Here is a 22,366-nt window from a genome sequence, read left to right on the forward strand (position 1 = left end):
GTGATGAGGACTCAGATACGCCACAAATGACTCATTTAGCAGCATTGTTACTGCTGCTGGATCTTTTCCTCTAACAACTGGTTTAGACACTTGCTTTAAATATGTGGCCAGCTTTGGAAAGCTGGAAATATTGATGCCAAGCAGATGTGAGATAAAATTTAAAACAGAGGCATACCAGTTAGAATCACAGCCTAGACCTAATTCTAGTGCTTACCTCTTGGCGATAGTTGGAAATCATAAACTATGTAAGTAAGAAAACACCATCTCCACCTCCAGATTCCACGTTAAGCACCATGTGCACCGACCAACAATGCTTTACTCCCTCCTCCTTAATAAAAAAAAGAATAAAAATAAGTCTATGATTGCTGCACTATATTTATAAGATACCTCTGCTTAATGATATATCAGTAAATAAAATATTCCAAGGTTTTATAATAATTCTAAGAGGTTTCTAACTCAGAGGAAGTTCCAGGAGGCAAGGTTAGGCCTGTCTTTGTCTCTAGAAAAGTGGGCAACCCCTCAGGGCCCCAGTTGTTCCCCTGTGAGGGGACTCAAAAACACATGAGTGAGCAATATTGGAAAGTCACAAGTTCAGGGAGTGTACTAACAGAACCCTACCAACCATCTAAATGAAAGGAGAACCATCATGCAGACATTGTATGGACACCACACCACCTGTGGGTAAGGCTTCCCAGGTGTGTACAGCACTATCCCTAGAAATGACAGTCACAGAGCATAACAGTGCCCACGGGGAGCACTAATCCTCCGCCTGCAGTGCTGGCACCCTGGGTTCTAGTCCCAGTTGGGGCGGCGTATTCTGTCCCGGTTGCCCCTCTTCCAGGCCAGCTCTCTGCTGTGGCCTGGGAGTGTAGTGGAGGATGGCCCAAGTGCTTGGGCCCTGCACCCGCATCAGAGACCAGGGGAAGCACCTGTCTCCTGGCTTCGGATCGGCGCAGCGCGCTGGCCATAGTGACCATTTGGGGGGCGGTGAACCAATGGAAAAAGGAAGACCTCTCTCTCTCTCTCTCTCTCACTGTCTGACTCTGCCTGTCCCAAAAAAAAAAAAAAAAAAAAAAAACGTGGAAGGAGGAAAAAGATTCAAACGGAAATAAATCCAACGGAATACAAAATACCGCAACAGAAATTCAGTGAGACCAAAATACAGTTCTTGAAAACTCAGTGACATGGACAAAACGTTTATCCATAGGAAACAAGGGAAAAAAGGGAACACACTCAAGTGACATAACAACAGAAATGACAAAGAGGGCATGACTACCTACCTTACGAAAATAATCATCAGAAAACACTATGGAAAAGCCAAGGCACAAGAATCTGCTCACCGTCGATACAGTGTGGACTGATTCTCAGAAAGACACAAACCGCTAAAATGGACTCCAGTACAACTAGGAACTCTGAATATACTTATAATTTGAAGAGAGGCTGTAGTAGCAGGGAAACAAACAGAAGCACATGAAGAGAACGCCAGTACCAGACGGCTCCACCGGTGAGAACTCCCATTGAAAGGATAATTAAAATCCGCTATTTGCACACCCTTCCAAAAAGGAGATGAAGAGGAAAGACTTTCCTTTTTACTCCATCAGACCAGCATTATCCCAACATCCAAACACACACACCATACAGAAAATGGCACATAAATATCCGTCGTGAATGTGTCCCATTCCTCAACAAAATATTACCCAATGCGATCCGGTAGCACAAGCAAAGCTTAGCACACTGTGCGCAGCCGAGAGTTACTCCGGGAATGCAAGGATGGCTACCATGCAAAAGCAATACATCCCAGAACAGAATCCACCTGGGAAAAGCCCACCAAGTATCCCTACAGACACGGAACACCTATTTCACAAAACCGTCATTACTTTCTGCGATATTAAAAAAATAAAATCCTCAAATTAGGAACGGAAGGTACACCCCGGCCTGACAAGGCTCTTCCATGAAAAACCCACAGAGCGCTAACAGCACAGCACACGCGAGGACCCGAAACTGTCCCCCTAGACCAGGACGCAGACACGCACGTCGCTCTCGTTCCTCCCGCCCACCCTCTCAGAGGTCTAGCGCAGGGCGGCTGGGCCCTCCAAAAGCAAACAGACGGGAATGCGGGCCGTTCCGGGAGGAGACCGAGCCACCTCCGCTCTCGCACAGCTGCTCGCACCCCGGGGACCCTTCCAGACCCTCCGCACAGCGACCGCGACTCCACCCGCGCCGCCTCCGGGACCCGAGAGCAAGGGCACGCCGGCAGCCAAGACCCGCAGCGGGACACCGCAACAGCGCGCCTCGCTCACCTCCAAGGGGCCGGTCTGCTGGAGGCACAGAGGCCCGCCAAGGCCGTTGCTTCCGGAAGGGGCCGAAGAAGAGAACCGCGCCTGGCAAACGGCGCGGCAGCCTCAACACGCAGCCTCCCCTGATCCCGGCCTGACCCGGGGCCGCTGGGTCTCCCTCAGGCTCAGGCTCGGCCAGCGGCATCGGGGGCGGCTCCTCTCCTCACGGCTCACGCAGGCTCTCGGGCAACAGCAGATGCCGGGCTGACTCCGACCTGAGCACCCGCGGGGCAGTCAGGGCCACGCGTGCGTGCGTGCGAGTGAACTTCCGGGGCAAAGTGCCAGGCGCAGGCGCACTCCCCTCTGGCCGTCGCCATGGCGCCACGGGACGCATCTGCGCACTGCAGCATCCAGCATCTGAAGCCACAGGGCGCTTCCGGTCCCGCCTCTCCAGTGTGACCCAGGGAGGCAGCCGTCACCGATGGCCCAGGTACTCTGGCCCCTGCCTCCCTCCCTGCCTCCTGGGAGTCCTGAATGGAGCTCCTGCTTCCTGGCTTCTGCCTGGCCCAGCGCTGGCCGTCAAAGCTGCTTGGGGAGAGAGGCAGTGCCGGGGGCATCACCAGCACTCTTTCTCTCTGTGAGTGAGTGAGTGATCGTCCATCTGGGGATTCACCCCCCAGGTGGCTACAAAGGTGGGACAGGCCGAAGCACAAGCCAGGGACTTTAGCCGCTGCTCATTCTGGGTTCAGGGGCCTGAGTCCTTGGGCCGTCTCCCTCTGCTTTCCCAGGCCTGTTAGCAGAGAGCTGTACCCCACGGGGAATGGCTTCCAGGAGGGTGGGCACTGTGAGGTAGCGGGTAAAGCCACCGCCTGCAGTGCCGGCATCCCATATGGGCGCCAGTTCGAGTACGGCTGCTCCACTTCCGATGCAGCTCTCTGCTGTGGTCTTGGCAGGCAGCAGAAGATGGGCTAAGTCCTTGGGCCCCTGCACCCAAGAGGAGACCTGGGTGAGGCTCCTGGCTCCTGGCTCCTGGCTCAGATCCACTCAGCTCCACCCACTGCAGCCAGCTGGGTAGTGGACCAGGAGATGGAAGACCCACTCTCTCTCTGTCTCTCTGTCTGTCTGTCTCTCTCTCCATCTCTCTCTTTCCTCCCTCCAATTTTGACTTTCAAAATAACTAAATGTTACACACACACGTACAAAGTTCATGGAAATGGAATGAAAAGATAAACTGGTGGGGAGGGCATTTGGCAAAGTGGTTAAGATGCCGCTGGGGACACCACATTCTGTATCAAGAGAACCTGGGTTCAAATCCCAGCTGCAAACTCCAGCTTTCTGCTAAAGCAGATCCTGGATGGTAACAGGTGATGAATCAAAATGAATGGGTTTCTGCTACCCACAGGGAAACCTGGATTGAGTTCTTGGTTCCCAGCATTGGCATGGCCCAGTCCCAGCTGTCATAGGCATTTGGGGAGTGAACCAGCAGATGGCAGTAATTTCTCTCTTTCTCTCTCTCCCCCTATCTCTACCTCTCAAACTAAAAAATAAAAGAATAAAAATGGACTTGGGTGCAAAAAATTTTTGAAATCCAATTATAGTTTTTCAAGGATACATTTTTCACGAGCTTTTGCATGCTCCTCATCTATATACAGATACACAAACACAAAAGAGAAGAAAAATGCCCTTATTTTTAATATGTGTGGCAGGATTATTAAAAAGTTGATCCTGAATTTCCAAAATAATGGGCACATAAAGCTCTTGGGATCAAAGATAAAATGCACACATTTTAAAAAAATTTTAAGAGCCATCTCCCAATCTTGAGTTCCAAAGAGAACCTTAAAGAGAATTGGTTCAATCTTTCCTGAAACCACAGAGCAGGATTCGATGCCGCATGGAAGAAACCACTTGGACGTTCAAGGGAGAACTGGATTGGCTGTTTTCTATCTGCCCAAGCAGGGACATGCATGCAAAGCCAGGAGGACCCCATTCTCTAAGGCTCCTGCTTGGGTGAAAGGCCCTGAATCAGGCAATGCAGAGAGCAGAGGCTGTAGACCAGCTGCCCACAGAGAAATCTTTGCAAGCTGACTGCGTAAACACAGAGAAGGGAGGGGGAAGATACATCCTGTGTCCCTAGAAATCCTCAGGGGCCACTGCCATCCATCCCAGAATGTGCATGGCTGGTTTGTTCGGGGAGCTAAAAATACTGCCCACCCCACCAAAATAAGAGTGATTTCTGCAAATTGTTATGCACCCATTGATTTCTGTGACAAGTATTTCCCAGAAGACAAACAAAACCAGACCTTGTGCTCAACCATCCAGTGATCTAATAACCAAGGAATTATAAATTAAAATGGCAACCTGGAGAAAGAGTGCCTTGGAGAACAGCACAGAGTCAGGTCCCCAAAGTGCCAGACTAGGCATTGCTTATGGTCATTGTTCATTTAAATATTTTTAAAATTAAAGTAAAGTAAGTTTATTTCATCTAGAACCCCAATTTCCAGGCTTTTTGCCCTGGAAAACTGAAAGAACTGACAGCACTTCATCAGTATTCTTGCACAGCACAGATTAGCTGGCAGCCTCTTCTTCTCATTACAATTCTCACCTGGTTCATTTCATGCGTTCAAGTTTGCAACCCCTGCTGTGTGTGCTGACTCCTCTCTTACAAGTTGATAGTTCCAGCGTTCTGTTGAAACCGCCCGCGTGCGAGGGGCTGGTGCTGTGGCACAGCAGGTTAACGCCCTGGCCTGAAGGGCAGGCATCCCATGTGGGCTCCGGTTCATGTCCCAACTGCTCTACTTCTGATCCAGCCCTCTGCTATGGCCTGGGAAAGCAGTAGAAAATGGCCCAAGTCCTTGGGCCCCTGGGCTCGCACAGGAGGCCCAGAAGAAGCTCCTAGCACCTGGCTTCAGATCAGCACAGCTCCAGCCATTACAGCCAATAGGGGAGCGAACCAACAGATGGAAGACCTGCCTCTCCCTCTCCCCACAAAGACAAATGCTCACTTTGCTCCTACCCCTCTCTTTCTTTGATACCAGGAATGGATCTCAAGAAGGAAAAGAGAGCATCCTTGTAGGTGTTCCCTGATACGTCATGCCCTCAACCATCAGGCTAGGCTGCCAGGACCCCATTCTACTAATCACAGCCTTCCTCCTCCCTCCCCATTCTACTGATCACAGCCTGTGCAGAGAAAGAACCATTGAGTAAGCTGAAGCAAAAAAGGGGTGTGTGAGGTTAGGATCTCCCTCGTGCGTATCCTGAAGACAGAAATTAGGTACCTGGTTAGTTGGGAGGTGATCACCGGAAGACAGTGAGGGGATAAGCAAGGCAGGGAAGGGAAGAAAGCCAACCGGTACATTAATGGAAAGGTTACACTGACAATAGCAGGGGCTTGATCTCACAGGGACCATCTGCCAACAGCATTAGAAAATACCTCCTTGTTGCATCACTGAGCCCCAAGAAAGCTGGGATGTTTCCACTGTAACAGCAGTTGGAGTCTATCCTGCTCTGAGCCTCCAACATCAGGGTAGAGCCAGAAGTACAGTTCCACGAGCTTATGTGTTGTCATTTTCAGGTTAACAAGTGAAACCTTCCTGGGTGTAGGTTTCTGAAGGTGATCAGCATGCCTGTCCATTCATCCCCTCTAAACACACTTGCCTAATACTATGCCAGGCACTTGGCATGCAGAAATGAGTTAGCCACAATTCCTGTCTTCCAATCCAGTAGAGCAGAGAAGTAAAATCGTAAGCACACAGAGCACTAACCCTGGATTGTCGGGCCCAGAGACCTGTATTCTTTTTCCAGCTCCACCTCAAGCTGTGCACAGAAGAGGACCCCATGCAAAACTCTCCCGACTGCTGGGGAAATGGCAGCATGAACAGGCTCCTGTGGGCATATTTTCACGACCATGGAATTTCACAGAGTTTGAGCCCAGATGAGCAACTCAACGCTCATGTATTCTACTTCACTGGAAGCCATCAGAAGCCTGATCTTCACTAATACAAGATGAGCATAAACAAAGAAAATTCCAGGACAGGGCTCTTAAGTAAAGGGCAGGGGGCCAGTGCTGTGGCATAGCAGGTAAAGCAGTCGCCTACAGTACCAGCATTCCAGATGGGCACCAATTGGAGTCCTGGCTGCTCCACTTCAGATGCAGTAGTAACTGGATAACCTGGGAAAGCAGTAGAAGATGTCCCAAGTCCTTAACCTCAGGAGTGTTTGTATGCTTACCTGTAACAGGGAGATAATAAAATCTATCATGTAGAGACACTATGAGGATCAGGAACAATGTATGAAAAGTGCCTGCTCCCTAGGCAGCAGTAACTCAACAACTGCAGGCATTAATTTTGCTTGGCATCAAAACCCTATCCTCCCAACAAAAAACAGGAGAGGAAACCAACATAACAGGCAACTTTGCCTCAGTACAGCTGTGTTCATCTTGGCCAAGCAGAGGCTATCTTCCCCCGTGAGAACAGCACTGCTTGACAGTTTTCCGTGGCTCAGATGAAAAATGAGGGGGCCTGGACATGATGGGATGCAAGAGATTTTTCCATATGTTCCAGCTGAGACTCAGCTTGGAGATGGCCAAAAAAGATGCTGTTGCAACAGTTCTTCTAGATGGCTACTTATTCATTCACTCGTGACAGTTTTAAGTTGTCCACATGTCAGCTGCTCAACTAGACATTCAGTGGGGAACAAGATGGTGCATGACCCAAACTGCGAGGAGCACTGATTTCACAGAAAAGACAGAACTACATAAATGGATAGATAAAAACTGCAGTACAGCTAAGGAAGTTAGGGCTCCTGGGAAGGAGGTTAACAGGATTGCCTGGAGGGCCTAAGGAAATGATATTGGAGCCATGCCTTTAAGGATGAGGGGTCATCCCTATTCAGGGTAGTGGAAAGAGTATTCCAGGTACAGGAAACAGTGAATAAAGGTCAACAAAAGTGAGAAGGCAGGAGAGAAAGAGGGAGCAGCCAAAGCAGACAAGGCCTCCTGTGACATAGTAAGCATACTGGATTTTCTTCTAACGGCTGACACAGGAGGGATTTAAACCCACCTCTCCTACAAAACCATCAATAAAACAGGGCGAGAATCAAGTTCCAAAATAGCCTGAGACTATGGAGTCAGGCCTTGGTCTCTTAAGGCCTCTGTGTCCCATTAGAAATTGAAAGTACTTGACCCTGGAGACATGGGAGTTTCTTTAAGCCTCTCTTATTCATTACCAAATGAGTGGGAAAAACAAAAAGGATTGGGCTTGACCTAAAAGTCCCAGGTGGTGCTGGACAGACCAGTAGGCAAAGCCATGTCAATATACCACTGAGCAGTGCATCCCTCCACCGGATCCATTTTCTCAGCTCCTATCCACTAAGTACAACTACAAATCCGGAAAATAACACAACAAACCTAGAACTTAACACAGTGGTGGGGCATCTTAACCGCCCACCAAACAGAAGATGCATCTTCTGTTTGGTGGGCGGTTAAGATGCCCCACCTGTTGGTTCACCCACCCTGGCATCAGAATTCAGCCAGGTAGGCTCTTTCCTTCTGAACTGTATGTGATACCTCCAAGCACATATACGTTTTACAACATACAATTTGAAGTATACATATGCAATTTATAATGTATAACAAAAACAATTTATAATGTAAAATATGGTATTCAATTTGTAACATAAAATATACTACAAACTCAGTTTTCCTTCCCCTTGGCTCCTGAAGGCCGAATGTCCCTGCCCTGTGGCCAGGGCTGGCACATGACAGGCACGAAGATTACAAAAAGACTCACCAGGCGGAGAGAAGACCCAAATCAAATAAATTAGAAATGAGAAAGGGAATGTAGCAAGACACCACAGAAATAAAAAGAGTCATCAGAAATTGCTACAAAGAGCTGTATGCCAACAAACTGGGAAATCTATCAGAAATGAATAGATTCCTGGACACATACAATCTACCTAAATTGAAGCATGAAGACACAGAAAACCTAAACAGACCCATAACCAAGTCAAAAATTGAATCAGTCATAAAGGCCCTCCCAACAAAGAAAAAAAGCCCAGGACCAGATGGATTCATTGCCTAATTCTGCCAGACATTTAAAGAAGAACTAACTCCAATTCTTCTCAAACTATTCAAAACAATTGAAAGAGAGAGAATCCCGAATTGTTTCTACAAAGCCAGCATCACCTTAATTCCTAAACCTGAAAAAGATGTAGCAGAGAAAGAGAATTACAGACCAATCTCCCTGATGAACATAGACGCAAAAATCCTCAATAACATTCTGGCCAACAGAATTCAACAACACATCAGAAAGATCATCCACCCTGACCAAGTGGGATTTATCCCTGGTATGCAGGGATGGTTCAATGTTCGCAAATCAATCAATGTGATACACCACATTAACAAGCTACAGAAGAAAAAAACAAATAATTATCTCAACAGATGCAGAGAAAGCAGCTGACAGAATATATAGCACCCTTTCATGATGAAAACTGTTAAGCAAATTGAGTATAGAAGGAACATTTCTGAACACAATCAAGGCAATTTATGAAAAACCCATGGCCAGCATCATACTGCATGGGGAAACGTTGGAAGCATTCCGATTGAGATCCAGTAACAGACAGGGATGCCCACTCTCACCACTGCTATTCCATATAGTACTGGAAGTTTTAGCCAAGAAAAAGAAATTAAAGGGATACAAATTGGGAAGGAAGAAGTCAAACTATACCTCTTTGCAGATGGTATGATTCTTTATTTAGGGGATCCAAAGATCTCTGCACTGTCCCGTCCATCCTCCTCCAGCATGTGACATCCCAGCACTGTCCCCTCCATCCTCCTCTGGCCAATGACTCTCCAGCGTGCATAAGATTCCCTTCTGTGTTCCCACCACCAAGCTCATCCTCCCAACAAGGTTTTTGCACCTTCTGTGCCCTCCGCCTGGAGGGCTCCTCCCTTGGCCCTTCACACGTCTGGCTCTTCTCATCCTTTCTCTATAACCTTCAACTTTACCTGTGTGTGACAATACATGCCTCATACCTCTACATATCCCAGCTCACTCTTCTATTGCACCACCACATTTAAACCCATCACCAGACTTGTCACAGCACAGGGAGGACCTGTTCCTTCATCGATTGAGTCGTTTTCTAACTACAAGGTCTTTGCTTCCCTGTTCCCTGATACAGTCCCTGGAACCAACACTATGCCTAACGTATAAATTGCATTTTACATACATGCACACATTTCTCTACTTGAAAAGTTCATTTCTAACAGCATTGCTAATTATAAATATTTAACAATATTTCCAGCAATGCTCTTAAATAGTTCATTTCTAACAATATTTCGAACAGTATTCTAAAATGGCATTTAGTTGCAAAGGAATTCAAGAAAACTAGTAAGACATTCATATCCCTGAAACAAGGATACTCACCTGCCCTTTCTTGAGTCTTAGAAGGGCTTATCTATTTATTGCATGATCTACCCAGAATGTAAGCTCCAAAGAGGCTTCATTTAGTGACCTTGTTGATAAAATTTTCCTCAAATCAAAATATGCCTTCAAGATCACACGGAACAGTCATGTATTAGATACTTAGAGCCCAGGCCCAGAGATCTGAGGATCTGCATCTTGTCTAAACATGGCTGTGGCTGGAGTTTGAGACATGGGAGTAAAAGTAACCACACATTCTCTGTTCATTCAACAGACGTTGGCGACCCATGCTCCGTCCTCTTGACTGAGGAGATGAAGATCTAAAGGCCACACTCAACACTGTACTTAGGTAGCGTTTTATGCAGGAGGAAAGACAAACCATGAATGATGATCAAGCGATCAGGATGGAGGCTGGGGTGGCCCAGAGCACCTGCAGAAACAGGGAGGGCTAGCCCAGCTTGAGGGCGCACAGGGAGGGACTAGACTGAGAAGACCAGTTGTCCTCTAAGGTAAAAGGCAAATACTCAGAAAAACGTATTATCATCTGACAGTTGGCCTTTTCCTTGGGTGAAAGGATGAACTTTAGCCTTGCATTTGCTTTAGGAATGACTGTAATGAGGCCTTGGAATTGCCTGTAGAGCTTTCTGCATCCCCAAGTGGTCTGTGAATTATGGAGAACCCTTAATATACATGCAAGTTATTTTTTCAGTCCTAACAAAAGAGAAGATGGCAGTGATGCAGTGCTGGCTTGCTGTCAGAGGTTCAGACTCCACCTCTCAGCATCAGGAAATCATTCCCAATCTGTATCCACCCCCAGATCTGGGAGATACAGAACAGGCAAAAGGAAGGGGAACACACCAGGGAGGGGACAGAAATGAGAGGGAAGCAAAAAAATGTCTTAACAGAAATCCTTTAAGGAGAGACTTGAGGGTGCTGGGGGTTGACTGAGCACCACGGGTAAGAACACAGCTGGAGTCAGCCGGCTCAGTGTGTGAGCTGTACCTCTCCCATGTGTTTCTGCAACAGCTTCAGCTGTATTCTCCAACCTGCCCATCACTCAACTGCATCAACTGTCAATGGCAAAGGCCCTCACCTCATACGGCTGTGAGGATTGAACGCATGTAAACTCAGTGCATCTCCAGGCAATCATAAACATGAGCCCATTGTTAACACTAGAGCTATCACAATCATGTGTTCTGCAGTACATTTTGTTACTGAACGACAGGTGCTGTTGGGATCAGTGACTTGCACTATTTGACAGGCGTGGGCACGTCCAGACCCCAGCCTCCCTGGCACTCACTTGATTTTGACGAACTTCCAACACGGCACCGTGTTCCGCACACACGTCTCGGTCAGCTGGTCGATGTCTTCCATGATGAAGAAGGGGGCCTCCTCCAGGGTGACGGCGCTCAGGTGGCTGTCATCCGGCTCACAGTCACAGAAGGACTTGTACCGGGGCCACATGGCGTGCCTCTCGGGCTCAGGGTCTGGTTCTCCCACTTGCCCACCTGCACCACAAACACAGAGATACACCAGTGCTGCCTTGTGCCCCTGACTTCCGGCAGGGCGAGTCCTACCACACGGAAGGCACGAGAGCAGAAATCCACCTGCCGTAAGGGCTGGCCTGTTACTTTCCTCAACACGTGCTCTTGCTCACAGGTTAAGACAAACTGGGGCTGAAGAGAAAACAGAGCATCGGGCCACAGTTCCCCCCAGCTCCTCCACAGAGGAACTGCACATGCATGCCTGGGAGTGGCACCAAGGCATAATGTCCTGCCAGAGCTCATTGTCATGGATGTGACAGAAAAAGCGTAGACTTCTGAAAAAATTAGCAAGGTCTACGTCCGATTCCCTAGCTCTGCCCCTCACGGGGGGCTTCAAACACTTTACGAGAAGTGGAGTTAAAGGATAAACTTATTCTGAAATTATTTATTTCCATTGCATTTGAAGAGCAGACTTCCTGGATGTCCACAACAGCCAAGGCTGGGTCAGGCTGAGGGGAGGAGACCAGAGTCCCATCCAGGTCTCCCACGTGAGTGGCAGGAACCCACACACTTGAGCCATCACCTGCTGCCTCTCAGGGTGCACAACGACAGGAAGCTGGGTTTGAAACCAAGCAGCCATGGCTGAACCAGCCCTCCACAAGGGATGTGGGTGTCCCAGGAAGTGACCTAACTGTTGCACCAAATGCCTGCTCTGATAAAATTGATTTTTGTATAAAAAATGTCGGCAGGCATACTTTTGAGAGGTCTTCAAAAAAGTTCATGAAAATGTCTATTATTAAAACAAAAAACTACAATGTGGAATTCAAAGATTTTTGCAACAAAATCAAGTTATCTTTGATTTCCATTTTCTAGGAATTCATTGAAGTACCTTCATGCTAACTGAAATACTCTAGGCACACTCTTCATCACTGACAGCTTCATTTTCCCAGCTGTAAAATGGACACAATCCCACCTTTTTCCTAAGAACATCACGACAATTATATAAGGCAGTGCTGGAAAAGCAAAAACACGCGGTAGGGACTGTATACTTTTTTTGCCCCTTAAGTATACAGTAGATAAAATTCAAAGGGGAAGGCCAGGCCGCCACCGTGACTCACTAGGCTAATCCTCCACCTTGCGGCGCCGGCACACCGGGTTCTAGTCCTGGTCGGGGCACCGGATTCTGTCCCGGTTACCCCTCTTCCAGGCCAGCTCTCTGCTGTGGCCAGGGAGTGCAGTGGAGGATGGCCCAGGTGCTTGGGCCCTGCAGCCCATGGGAGACCAGGATAAGTACCTGGCTCCTGCCATTGGATCAGCACAGTGCACCAGCCGCAGCGCACCGGTCGCGGAGGCCATTGGAGGGTGAACCAACGGCAAAGGAAGACCTTTCTCTCTGTCTCTCTCTCTCACTGTCCACTCTGCCTGTCAAAAAAAAAATTTTTCAAAGGGGAAAGCTGGAAAGTTGCTGAGAAAAAGGGAAGAAAAGGAAACAGGAAGGGGGAGTGGTGAAAAGGAGATGAGAAATGGGAGAAGAGGCGACACCAGCGGACAGAGCAGGGGAGGAAATTAGCTCATTCCAGCCCCACGTAGGCTTCCACTTAAGTTGCTAATTCAGGTGAACTTGTATTAATCCAGCACAGGATGGAGACGGTTACTGCTTAGCGTACTTCAGGACCTGTCAACACAGAACTGACTGCGCTCCCTCTGAGCTGCAGTCGGCGTCTTGGTGAAAGTGAATTGAAGGCTGTAGGCTGTATGTTTTGTTTTGTTTTTTTTTTTTTTTTTTTTTGACAGGCAGATTCAGACAGTGAGAGAGAGACACACACAGAGAGAAGTCTTCCTTTCCATTGGTTCACCCCCAAAATGGCTGCTATGGCCGGTGTGCTGCAGCCGGCGTGCTGTGTCAATCCGAAGCCAGGAGTCAGGTGCTTCTCCTGGTCTCCCATGGGGTGCAGGGCCCAAGCACCTGGGCCATCCTCCACTGCACTCCTGGGCCACAGCAGAGAGCTGGCCTGGAAGAGGGGCAACCGGGACAGAATCCGGCGCCCTGACCAGGACTAGAACCCGGGGTGCCGGCGCTGCAAGGTGGAGGATTAGCCTAGTGAGCCGCGGCGCCAGCCAAAAATATTTCAGGCCAGAGTTACTGTCATCAGTCACTTGCATTCTAATATTTCCCTGGATGGAAAAAAAAAGTTACAATCACCATTTAATACCCTAGGGACTATGATGATGACACATAAACACTCCGAGTCCTCTTATGTACAAAAAAGAAAAAATCTTTAAAAAATTATTGTCCTAACTGGTCTCTAGCATCTCTTTCTTCTCTGCCATCATGAAATTTAAATCCAAATGACAACACTGATCTGTTAGATGAGAAAGCTGACACATGGAACATTTCAGAATTTAACAAGATTATGGATCTTAATCCCCAAATCTTGGTTTGGGTACTACTTTGACCATCAGATAAAAACTCTGATGAAGACAAGAAATGCGGCTTGCCCGGACGTATGCCCACACCCATGGGGATACAGTTTTCCATTCTTTGTGTCAGCAAACACTTCCTCTGTGCCCTCGCACACATGATCTTCTGTGTGGCCATCTCCTCCTGACTATCCTGAGAAACAATTTAAAACCTAAGCAGCCGCACGCCCTGTTGCTTGGCTAATTTGAGGATGCCATCCCTCGCCTGAGGGAAGAACAGCTTCCCCAAGAGCCTGGGGTTGCTGGTAGGGAATAACATGGAAAAGGTGTCTTTTATTCATTATTCTTTGACTCACAGGTTATTTAAAAGTGTTTTTGTGTGTGTGTGTTAACAACGGAAAATTTTCCAGAAATCTTTGTCATCCAATTATAGCTCTCATGTATTCCTTGAAGCACTAAGTAAATCCTTTTAAAATTATTAAAACTTCCTTTATGACCTAAAGAATTACATCCATATAAATTTTCTGAGTGCTTTCAAAAAATCTGTTCTGTTATTGATTTCAGTGTTCTATATGTGTGTATTAAGTCAACCAGTTTGTGATGTCTTTAAGATTGTTTCCATGCTAATTTTTACCTGCTTGCTCTACTGATTACTGAGATAAGAATATTGAAATCTCCCACTCCATGTGTTTATGGATTTTTTTTCAGATAAACCTTGCAGTTCTATCAACTTTTGCTTCAGCATCTTGAAGCTCTGTTACTAGGTCTATAAATACTTTGATTGATGTCTTACTGATGAATCGAATCATTTATCATCATGAATTGACTTTATTTATCATTGAAAATATTCCATGATCCTAAAATATTCCATGATCTGTGTTGCTAATGTAGCTTGTCCAGTTTTGTAGATGGCTAATGTTTATCTCCTTCTCTATAGTTCAATTTTCAAGCTATTATATTAAAACTGAATTTCATTTAGGGAGCCTAAACTTGGGTCTTGCTTGTCGATTCAATGTTATACTCTCTCTGCCTTGTAACTGAGTTCCTTATACCATTTACATTTAATGTAATTAATGAAATAGCTAAGTTTAAATCAATCACCTTGTTAGGGGTTTTCTATCTGTTCTATGTTCTGTTTTTCTTCTTTGTCTGCCTACTTTTGGGTCAGTTTCTTTTCCATGATTCCATTTTATTTCTTTTGTGGGTTAATTATAGCCCTATTTATTTAACTTTAGTGGCTTCTTTAGGTTTCATGGTATATATTTTAAACCTATCACATTTATCTTCAAGTGATATTGTACCATGGTGTTTTTCCATTTCTCTCTCCCTACAGGTGTACTACAGTTGCCGCACCTTTAACTTTAAAAAGCTATAAACCATATGCCACATTTTTAGTATTTGTGCTGTAAAAAAGTCATTGATCTTTTAAAGTGACTAGTTTAAAAATCTATACATTGAACCATGTAGCTTTCAATTCTCATGTTTTCATCTTTTGTGTTGATTCAAATACCCACTTAATAACATTTTCTTTCTCCCTAAAGGACTTTTTCTAATATTTCTGGTAGTGTGGATCTGCTGATGATGAATTATTTCTGTGATTCTATGTCTGGAGAGTCTTTATTTCACTTTCACACTGGAAAGATATGTTCACTGTGCAAAGAATTCTATGCTGACGCTCTTTGTCTTTCAGTACTTCAGAGTTTCTCCATTCTCTTTGCAGCATATGTTCTTTATGATGATAAAATTACTGTCATTCTTTTCTTTTAAAAGATTTATGCATTTATTTGAAAGGCAGAGTTGCAGAGATACAGAAGCAGGGGTGGGGGGAGTCTTCCATCCACTAGTTCACCTCCCAAAATGACCACAATGGCTGGAGCTGGGCCAATCCAAAGCCAGGAGCCAGTAATTTCTTCTGGGTATCCCACGCGGGTGCAGGGGCCATCTTCTGATGCTTTCCCAGGCTCATCAGCAGGGAGCTGGATCAGAAATGGAGCAGCTGGGACTCAAATCGGCATCCATAGAGATGCCAGCACTGCAGTCAGTGGCTGCACCTACTACATGACAGCATACCTGTTCTTTTCTTTGTCCTGTACACAATATGTGTTTTTGTCATTTGGCAGATTTTAACTCTGCCATATCTTTTAAGTTGCTGTATCCATAATAGATTTTGAGGAATGTGATTGCGAAGTTTCTTTATATTTCTCATTATCAGAATTCAAAGTAGTCTTGAAATACTGTTTTCTAGTGTTCATCAGACGTGGAAAATATTCTGTCCACTATTTTTTCAAATATTCTTCATGCCCCCTCTACTTCAGAACATTTTAAAATTGTTTTTCCCTATGAGTCTCATTTTGATTGGTTTCAGTAGCTTTGTCTTCCAATCCTCTCAATGTCAAATCTGCCATTAACCACAACCAGTTTAGCTATCTTTTCACACAATGTAGTTTTTGTATCTGGAAGTTGGATATGATTTTTCGTATTGTTTTCCTGTGTCTCTACTAAAATTTTTGAACCCATGGAATAGAGAGCTACTGAAACTTTGTATGGTAATATCTCCATCTGCCAATTCTAATGTCAGTCTGTGCGAGTTGTGATACGACTATTCTTTTCATAATAGGGTGTATGTCCCTGATGCTTTGTGAACCTGGTAACTTCTGAAAATACAAATTTCACCTTGTTGTGTGCTGATCTTTGTGAGTTCTCATAACTGATCTCTGTTCTGGCATGCTGAGTTACTTGGAATGTTTAATGCTTTCAAGCACTTTTTTTTTTTTTTGACAGACAGAGTTAGACAGTGAGAGAGAGTAACAGAGAAAAAGGTCTTCCTTCCATTGGTCACCCCCCAAATGGCCGCTACGGCCAGAGCTATGCCGATCTGAAGCCAGGAGCCAGGTGCTTCTTCCTGGTCTCCCATGCGGGTGCAGGGGCCCAAGCACTTGGGCCATCCTCCACTGCCCTCCCGGGCCACAGCAGAGAGCTGGACTGGATGAGGAGCAACCTAGAGTAGAATCCGGCGCCCATATGGGATGCCGGCACCACAGGCAGAGGATTAACCAAATGAGCCATGGCACCGGCCCCTCAAGCACTGTTCTTTTGCAGTGCTCTGACCAAAGTACATTATTTCTCCAATACTGACACAGCAGCCTTCTATATATCCAACCCAAAGCCCTTAAACACTGAGACTTTCCATTGTGGCTAACTGGGAAGAGACACAATAACTGGCCTGGGGAGTGTACCAGACATGTTCACTTCTCATCTGTGAGGGAGTTTCTTTCATGGCCCTGGGCAGTTTCCTCCCCAATTTCTGGGTCTCTGTACTCATAGAGAGTCTCAAAGAGATTCTGTACAACAGGGGATCTTGGACAGATCTCCAGTACTCTCCATTTGTGCAGATCACTTTCCCCAGGTGTGCTGTCCTGGGAAATCCAACTGCCCTGTGCCTCTGGCATCATTTCTGCCTCTTCAACTCAGGAAGTCTACCATGTACCCTTGGGAGTTCCCCTCCTTAAGTTGTAGCCTTGAAACTCCCAGAGCAGTGGTCGTGCCATAAATAAACTCACTGAGTTTGGTGCCTATCTCCTTTTGCCCAATATGTATCATATCAAAAATAACCACTTTGGGGCCAGCATTATGGCACAGCAGGGTGAGCTGCTGCCTGTGATGTCAGCATCCCACATTGGCACTGGTTCAAGTCCTACCTGCTCCACTTCCAATCCAGCTCTCTGTTAATGCACCAGGGAAAGCAGTGGAAGATGGACCAAGTACTTGGGCCCCTGCACCCACATGAGAGACCCAGCTGAAGCTCCTGGCTTCAGCCTGGCCCAGCCCTGGATGTTGCAGCCATCTGGAGAGTGAACCAGTAGATGCAAGACCTCTCTGTCTTTCTGTCTGTCTCTCCTTCTCTGATGTAACTCTATCTTTCAAATAATAAATTAATATTTTAAAAAATATTTTTAAATCACTTCAAATATTCTTGCCCATTTTTGATTTTTTGAGTCAGCAGGATATATCCAGTCCTTAGTACTCCATCTTGATCAGAAGTAAAAGTCAATACTGTCAGGATCTCCCCCCTTTGGGAACTGGCCGGGTTACCGCGAAGGAAGAGTCGAGGAGACTGAGGAAGGACAAGCTAAACACACTTTATTGATACTCTAGGTGACTAGGAGGAGAGATCGCTCAAGCCTACTCCTGCAGGCACTAGGCACTACAGACCAGGAGCTTCTCCCCGCGGGCACTAGGCACTATGGACCGGGGAGAGAGGCTGAGAAACCTCTGGTTTACAGCGTCAGAGGGTCTCCTTATATACAGTTTCTAGAGGCTAGCCCCGCCAACATTCTGACCCTGCAGGGTCCCATCATCATGGCAACGACAGTTTGTGGTTAGGCAGTCTAGTTAGGCAGTCCACTTTCTTTTTTTTTTTTTAACTTCTATTTAATGAATATAGATTTCCAAAGTACAGCTTATGGATTACATTGGCTTCCCCCCCAATGACTTCCCTCCCACCAGCAACCATCCCCTTTCCCTCTCCCTCTCCCCTTCCATTCACATCAAGATTCATTTTCGATTCTCTTTATATACAGAAGATCAGTTTAGTATACATTAAGTAAAGATTTCAACAGTTTGCACCCACATAGAAATACAAAGTGAAAAATACTGTTTGAGTACTCGTTATAGCATTAAATCTCAAGTAACAGCACTTTAAGGACAGAGATCCTACATGAGGAGTAAGTGCACAGTGACTCCTGTTGTTGACTTTACAAATTGACACTCCTGTCTATGGCATCAGTAATCTCCCTGTGCTCCAGTCATGAGTTTCCAAGGCTATGGAAGCCCTCTGAGTTCTCCGATTCTTATCTTGTTTAGACAAGGTCATAGTCAAAGTGGAAGTTCTCTCCTCCCTTCAGAGAAAGGTACCTCCTTCTTTGATGACCTGTTCTTTCCACTGGGATCTCACTCACAGAGATCTTTCATTTAGGTCCTTTTTTTTTTCTGCCAGAGTGTCCTGGCTTTCCATGCCTGAAATACTCTCATGGGCTTTTCAACCAGATCCGAATGCATTTAGGGCTGATTCTGAGGCCAGAGTGCTGTTTAGGACATCCACCATTCTATGGGTCTGCTGTGTATCTCGCTTCCCATGTTGGATCGCTCTCCCCTTTATTTATTCTATCGGTTAGTGTTAGCAGGTACTAGACTTGTTTATGTGCTCCCTTTGACTCTTAGTCCTTTCATTATGATCAATTGTGAACTGAAATTGATCACTTGGAATAGTGAGATGGCATTGGTACATGCCACCTTGATGGGATTGAATTGGAGTCCCTTGGTATGTTTCTAACTCTACCATTTGGGGCAAGTCAGCTTGAGCATGTCCCAAATTGTACATCTCTTCCCACTCTTATGCCCACTCTTATACTTAACAGGGATCACATTTCAGTTAAATTTCAACACTTAAGAATAACTGTGTATTAATTACAGAATTAAACCAGTCATATTAAGTAGAACAGACAAAAAAACTACTAAGAGGGATAATGTATTAAGTTGTTCATTAACAGTCAGGGCTATGCTGATCAAGTCACCGTTTCTCATAGTGTCCATTTCACTTCAGGAGGTTTCCTTTTTGGTGTTCAGTCAGTTGTCACCGATCAGGGAGAACATATGGTATTTGTCCCTTTGGGACTGGCTTATTTCACTCAGCATGATGTGTTCCAGATTCCTCCATTTTGTTGCAAATGACTGGATTTCATTGTTTGTTTGTTTTTTTACTGCGGTATAGTATTCTAAAGAGTACATATCCTATAATTTCTTTATCCAGTCTACCGTTGATGGGCATTTAGGTTGGTTCCAGGTCTTGGCTATTGTGAATTGTGCTGCAATAAACATTAGGGTGCAGACCACTTTTTTGTTTGCCAATTAAATTCCTTTGGGTAAATTCCAAGGAGTGGGATGGCTGGGTTGCACGGTAGGGTTATATTCAGGTTTCTGAGGAATCTCCAGACTGACTTCCATAGTGGCTTGACCAGTTTGCATTCCCACCAATAGTGGGTTAGTGTCCCTTTTTTGCCCACATCCTCGCCAGCATCTTGGTAGATTTCTGTTGTTGGTAGATTTGTTGTTGGTAGATTTCTTTTTTTTTTTTTAATTTTTGACAGACAGAGTGGACAGTGAGAGAGAGAGACAGAGAGAGAAAGGTCTTCCTTTGCCGTTGGTTCACCCTCCAATGGCTGCCGCTGCAGCCAGCGCACCGCGCTGATCCGATGGCAGGAGCCAGGATCCAGGTGCTTTTCCTGGTCTCCCATGGGGTGCAGGGCCCAAGCACCTGGGCCATCCTCCACTACACTCCCTGGCCATAGCAGAGAGCTGGCCTGGAAGAGGGGCGACCGGGACAGAATCCAGCGCCCCGACCGGGACTAGAACCCGGTATGCCGGCGCCGCAAGGTGGAGGATTAGCCTATTGAGCCACGGCGCCGGCTCTTGTTGTTGGTAGATTTCTGTGTGTGAGCCATTCTAACCGGGGTGAGGTGAAACCTCACTGTGGTTTTGATTTGCATTTCCCTGATTGCTAGTGATCTTGAACATTTTTTCATGTGCATGTTGGCCATTTGGATTTCCTCTTTTGAAAAATGTCTATTGAGGTCCTTGGCCCATCTCTTAAGTGGGTTGTTGGTTTTGTTTTTGTGGAGTTTCTTGATCTCTTTGTAGATTCTGGTTATTAACCCTTTATCTGTTGCATAGTTTGCAAATATTTTTTCCCATTCTGTCGGTTGTCTCTTCACTCTCCTGACTGTTTCTTTTGCAGTACAGAAACTTCTCAATTTGATGCAATCCCAATAGTTAATTTTGGCTTTGACTGCCTGTGCCTCCCGGGTCTTTTCCAGAAACTCTTTGCCTGTGCCAATATCTTGAAGGGTTTCTCCAATGTTCTCTAGTAACTTGATGGTGTCAGGTCATAGATTTAGGTCTTTAATCCATGTTGAGTGGATTTTTGTGTAAGGTGTAAGGTAGGGGTCTTGCTTCATGCTTCTGCATGTGGAAATCCAGTTTTCCCAGCACCATTAATTGAATAGACTGTCCTTGCTCCAGGGATTGGTTTTAGATCCTTGATCAAATATAAGTTGGCTGTAGATGTTTGGGTTGATTTCTGGTGTTGCAATTCTTTTCCATTGGTCTATCCATCTGTTTCTGTACCAGTACCATGCTGTTTTGATTACAACTGCCCTGTAGTATGTCCTGAAATCTGGAATGTGATGCCTCTGGCTTTGTTTCTGTTGTACAAGATTGCTTTAGCTATTCGAGGTCTCTTGTGCCTCCATATGAATTTCTGCATCATTTTTTCCAGATCTGAGAAGAAGGTCTTCGGTATCTTTTTTTTTTACATTTTTTTTAACTTTTATTTAATGAATATAAATTTCCAAAGTACAATTTATGGATTACAATGGCTTCCCCCACATACCGTCCCTCCCACCCACTACCCTCCCCTTTCCCACTCCCTCTCCCCTTCCATTCACATCAAGATTCATTTTCAATTATCTTAATATACAGAAGATCAGCTTAGTATACATTAAGTAAGGACTTCAACAGTTTGCTCCCACACAGAAACATAAAGTGAAAAATAATAGATGATTTTTTTAAATGATGATGAAATCAGATCAGACCTATTGTCATGTTTAATCCCAGTGAGAGTCAAGTTGGGAGTTGATAATTTCTTTCTTTCTTTTTTTTTTTTTTTTACAGAGGATCAGTTTAGTATACATTAAGTAAAGATTTCAACAGTTTGCACCCCCATAGAAACACAAAGTGAAATATATTGTTTGAGTACTCGTTATAGCATTAAATCTCAATACACCTCACATTAAGGACAGAGATCCTACATGAGGAATAAGTGCACAGTGACTCCTGTTGTTGACTTTACCAATTGACACTCCTGTCTATGGCATCAGTAGTCTCCCTATGCTCCAGTCATGAGTTTCCAAGGCTATGGAAGCCCTCTGAGTTCTCCGATTCTTATCTTGTTTAGACAAGGTCATAGTCAAAGTGGAAGTTCTCTCCTCCCTTCAGAGAAAGGTACCTCCTTCTTTGATGACCTGTTCTTTCCACTGGGATCTCACTCGCAGAGATCTTTTGCCAGAGTGTCTTGGCTTTCCATGCCTGAAATACTCTCATGGGCTTTTCAGCCAGATCCGAATGCATTTAGGGCTGATTCTGAGGCCAGAGTGCTATTTAGGACATCTGCCATTCTATGAGTCTGCTGAGTATCTCACTTCCCATGTTGGATCACTCTCCCCTTTATTTATTCTATCGGTTAGTGTTAGCAGGTACTAGACTTGTTTATGTGCTCCCTTTGACTCTTAGTCCTTTCATTATGATCAATTGTGAACTGAAATTGATCACTTGGAATAGTGAGATGGCATTGGTACATGCCACCTTGATGGGATTGAATTGGAGTCCCTTGGTATGTTTTTAACTCTATCATTTGGGGCAAGTCAGCTTGAGCATGTCCCAAACTATACATCTCTTCCCTCTCTTATTCCCACTCTTATGTTTAACAGGGATCCCATTTCAGTTAATTTTTAACACTTAAGAATAACTGTGTATTAATTACAGAATTAAACCAGTCATATTAAGTAGAACAGACAAAAAAACTACTAAGAGGGATAATGTATTAAGTTGTTCATTAGCAGTCAGGGCTATGCTGATCAAGTCACCATTTCTCATAGTGTCCATTTCACTTCAGGAGGTTTCCTTTTTGGTGTTCAGTCAGTTGTCACCGATC

The 22,366-nt window shown here is 45.4% G+C and overlaps 1 long non-coding RNA gene across 1 annotated transcript in view; it reads right to left on the reverse strand.

Annotated features, from left to right (window-relative positions):
* Positions 1–22,366, reverse strand: part of LOC103351725 (uncharacterized) — a 44,883-nt gene that overhangs the window by 15,466 nt on the left and 7,051 nt on the right. The window contains exons 2-3 of the long non-coding RNA XR_007911960.2: positions 10,995–11,202; positions 215–328 (exon numbers count right to left, since the gene is read on the reverse strand). This is a non-coding gene — a long non-coding RNA (uncharacterized lncRNA). The remainder of the gene's footprint in view (positions 1–214; positions 329–10,994; positions 11,203–22,366) is intronic.

This window comes from Oryctolagus cuniculus, chromosome 21 (assembly GCF_964237555.1).
Source record: "Oryctolagus cuniculus chromosome 21, mOryCun1.1, whole genome shotgun sequence".
Taxonomy (NCBI): domain Eukaryota; kingdom Metazoa; phylum Chordata; class Mammalia; order Lagomorpha; family Leporidae; genus Oryctolagus; species Oryctolagus cuniculus.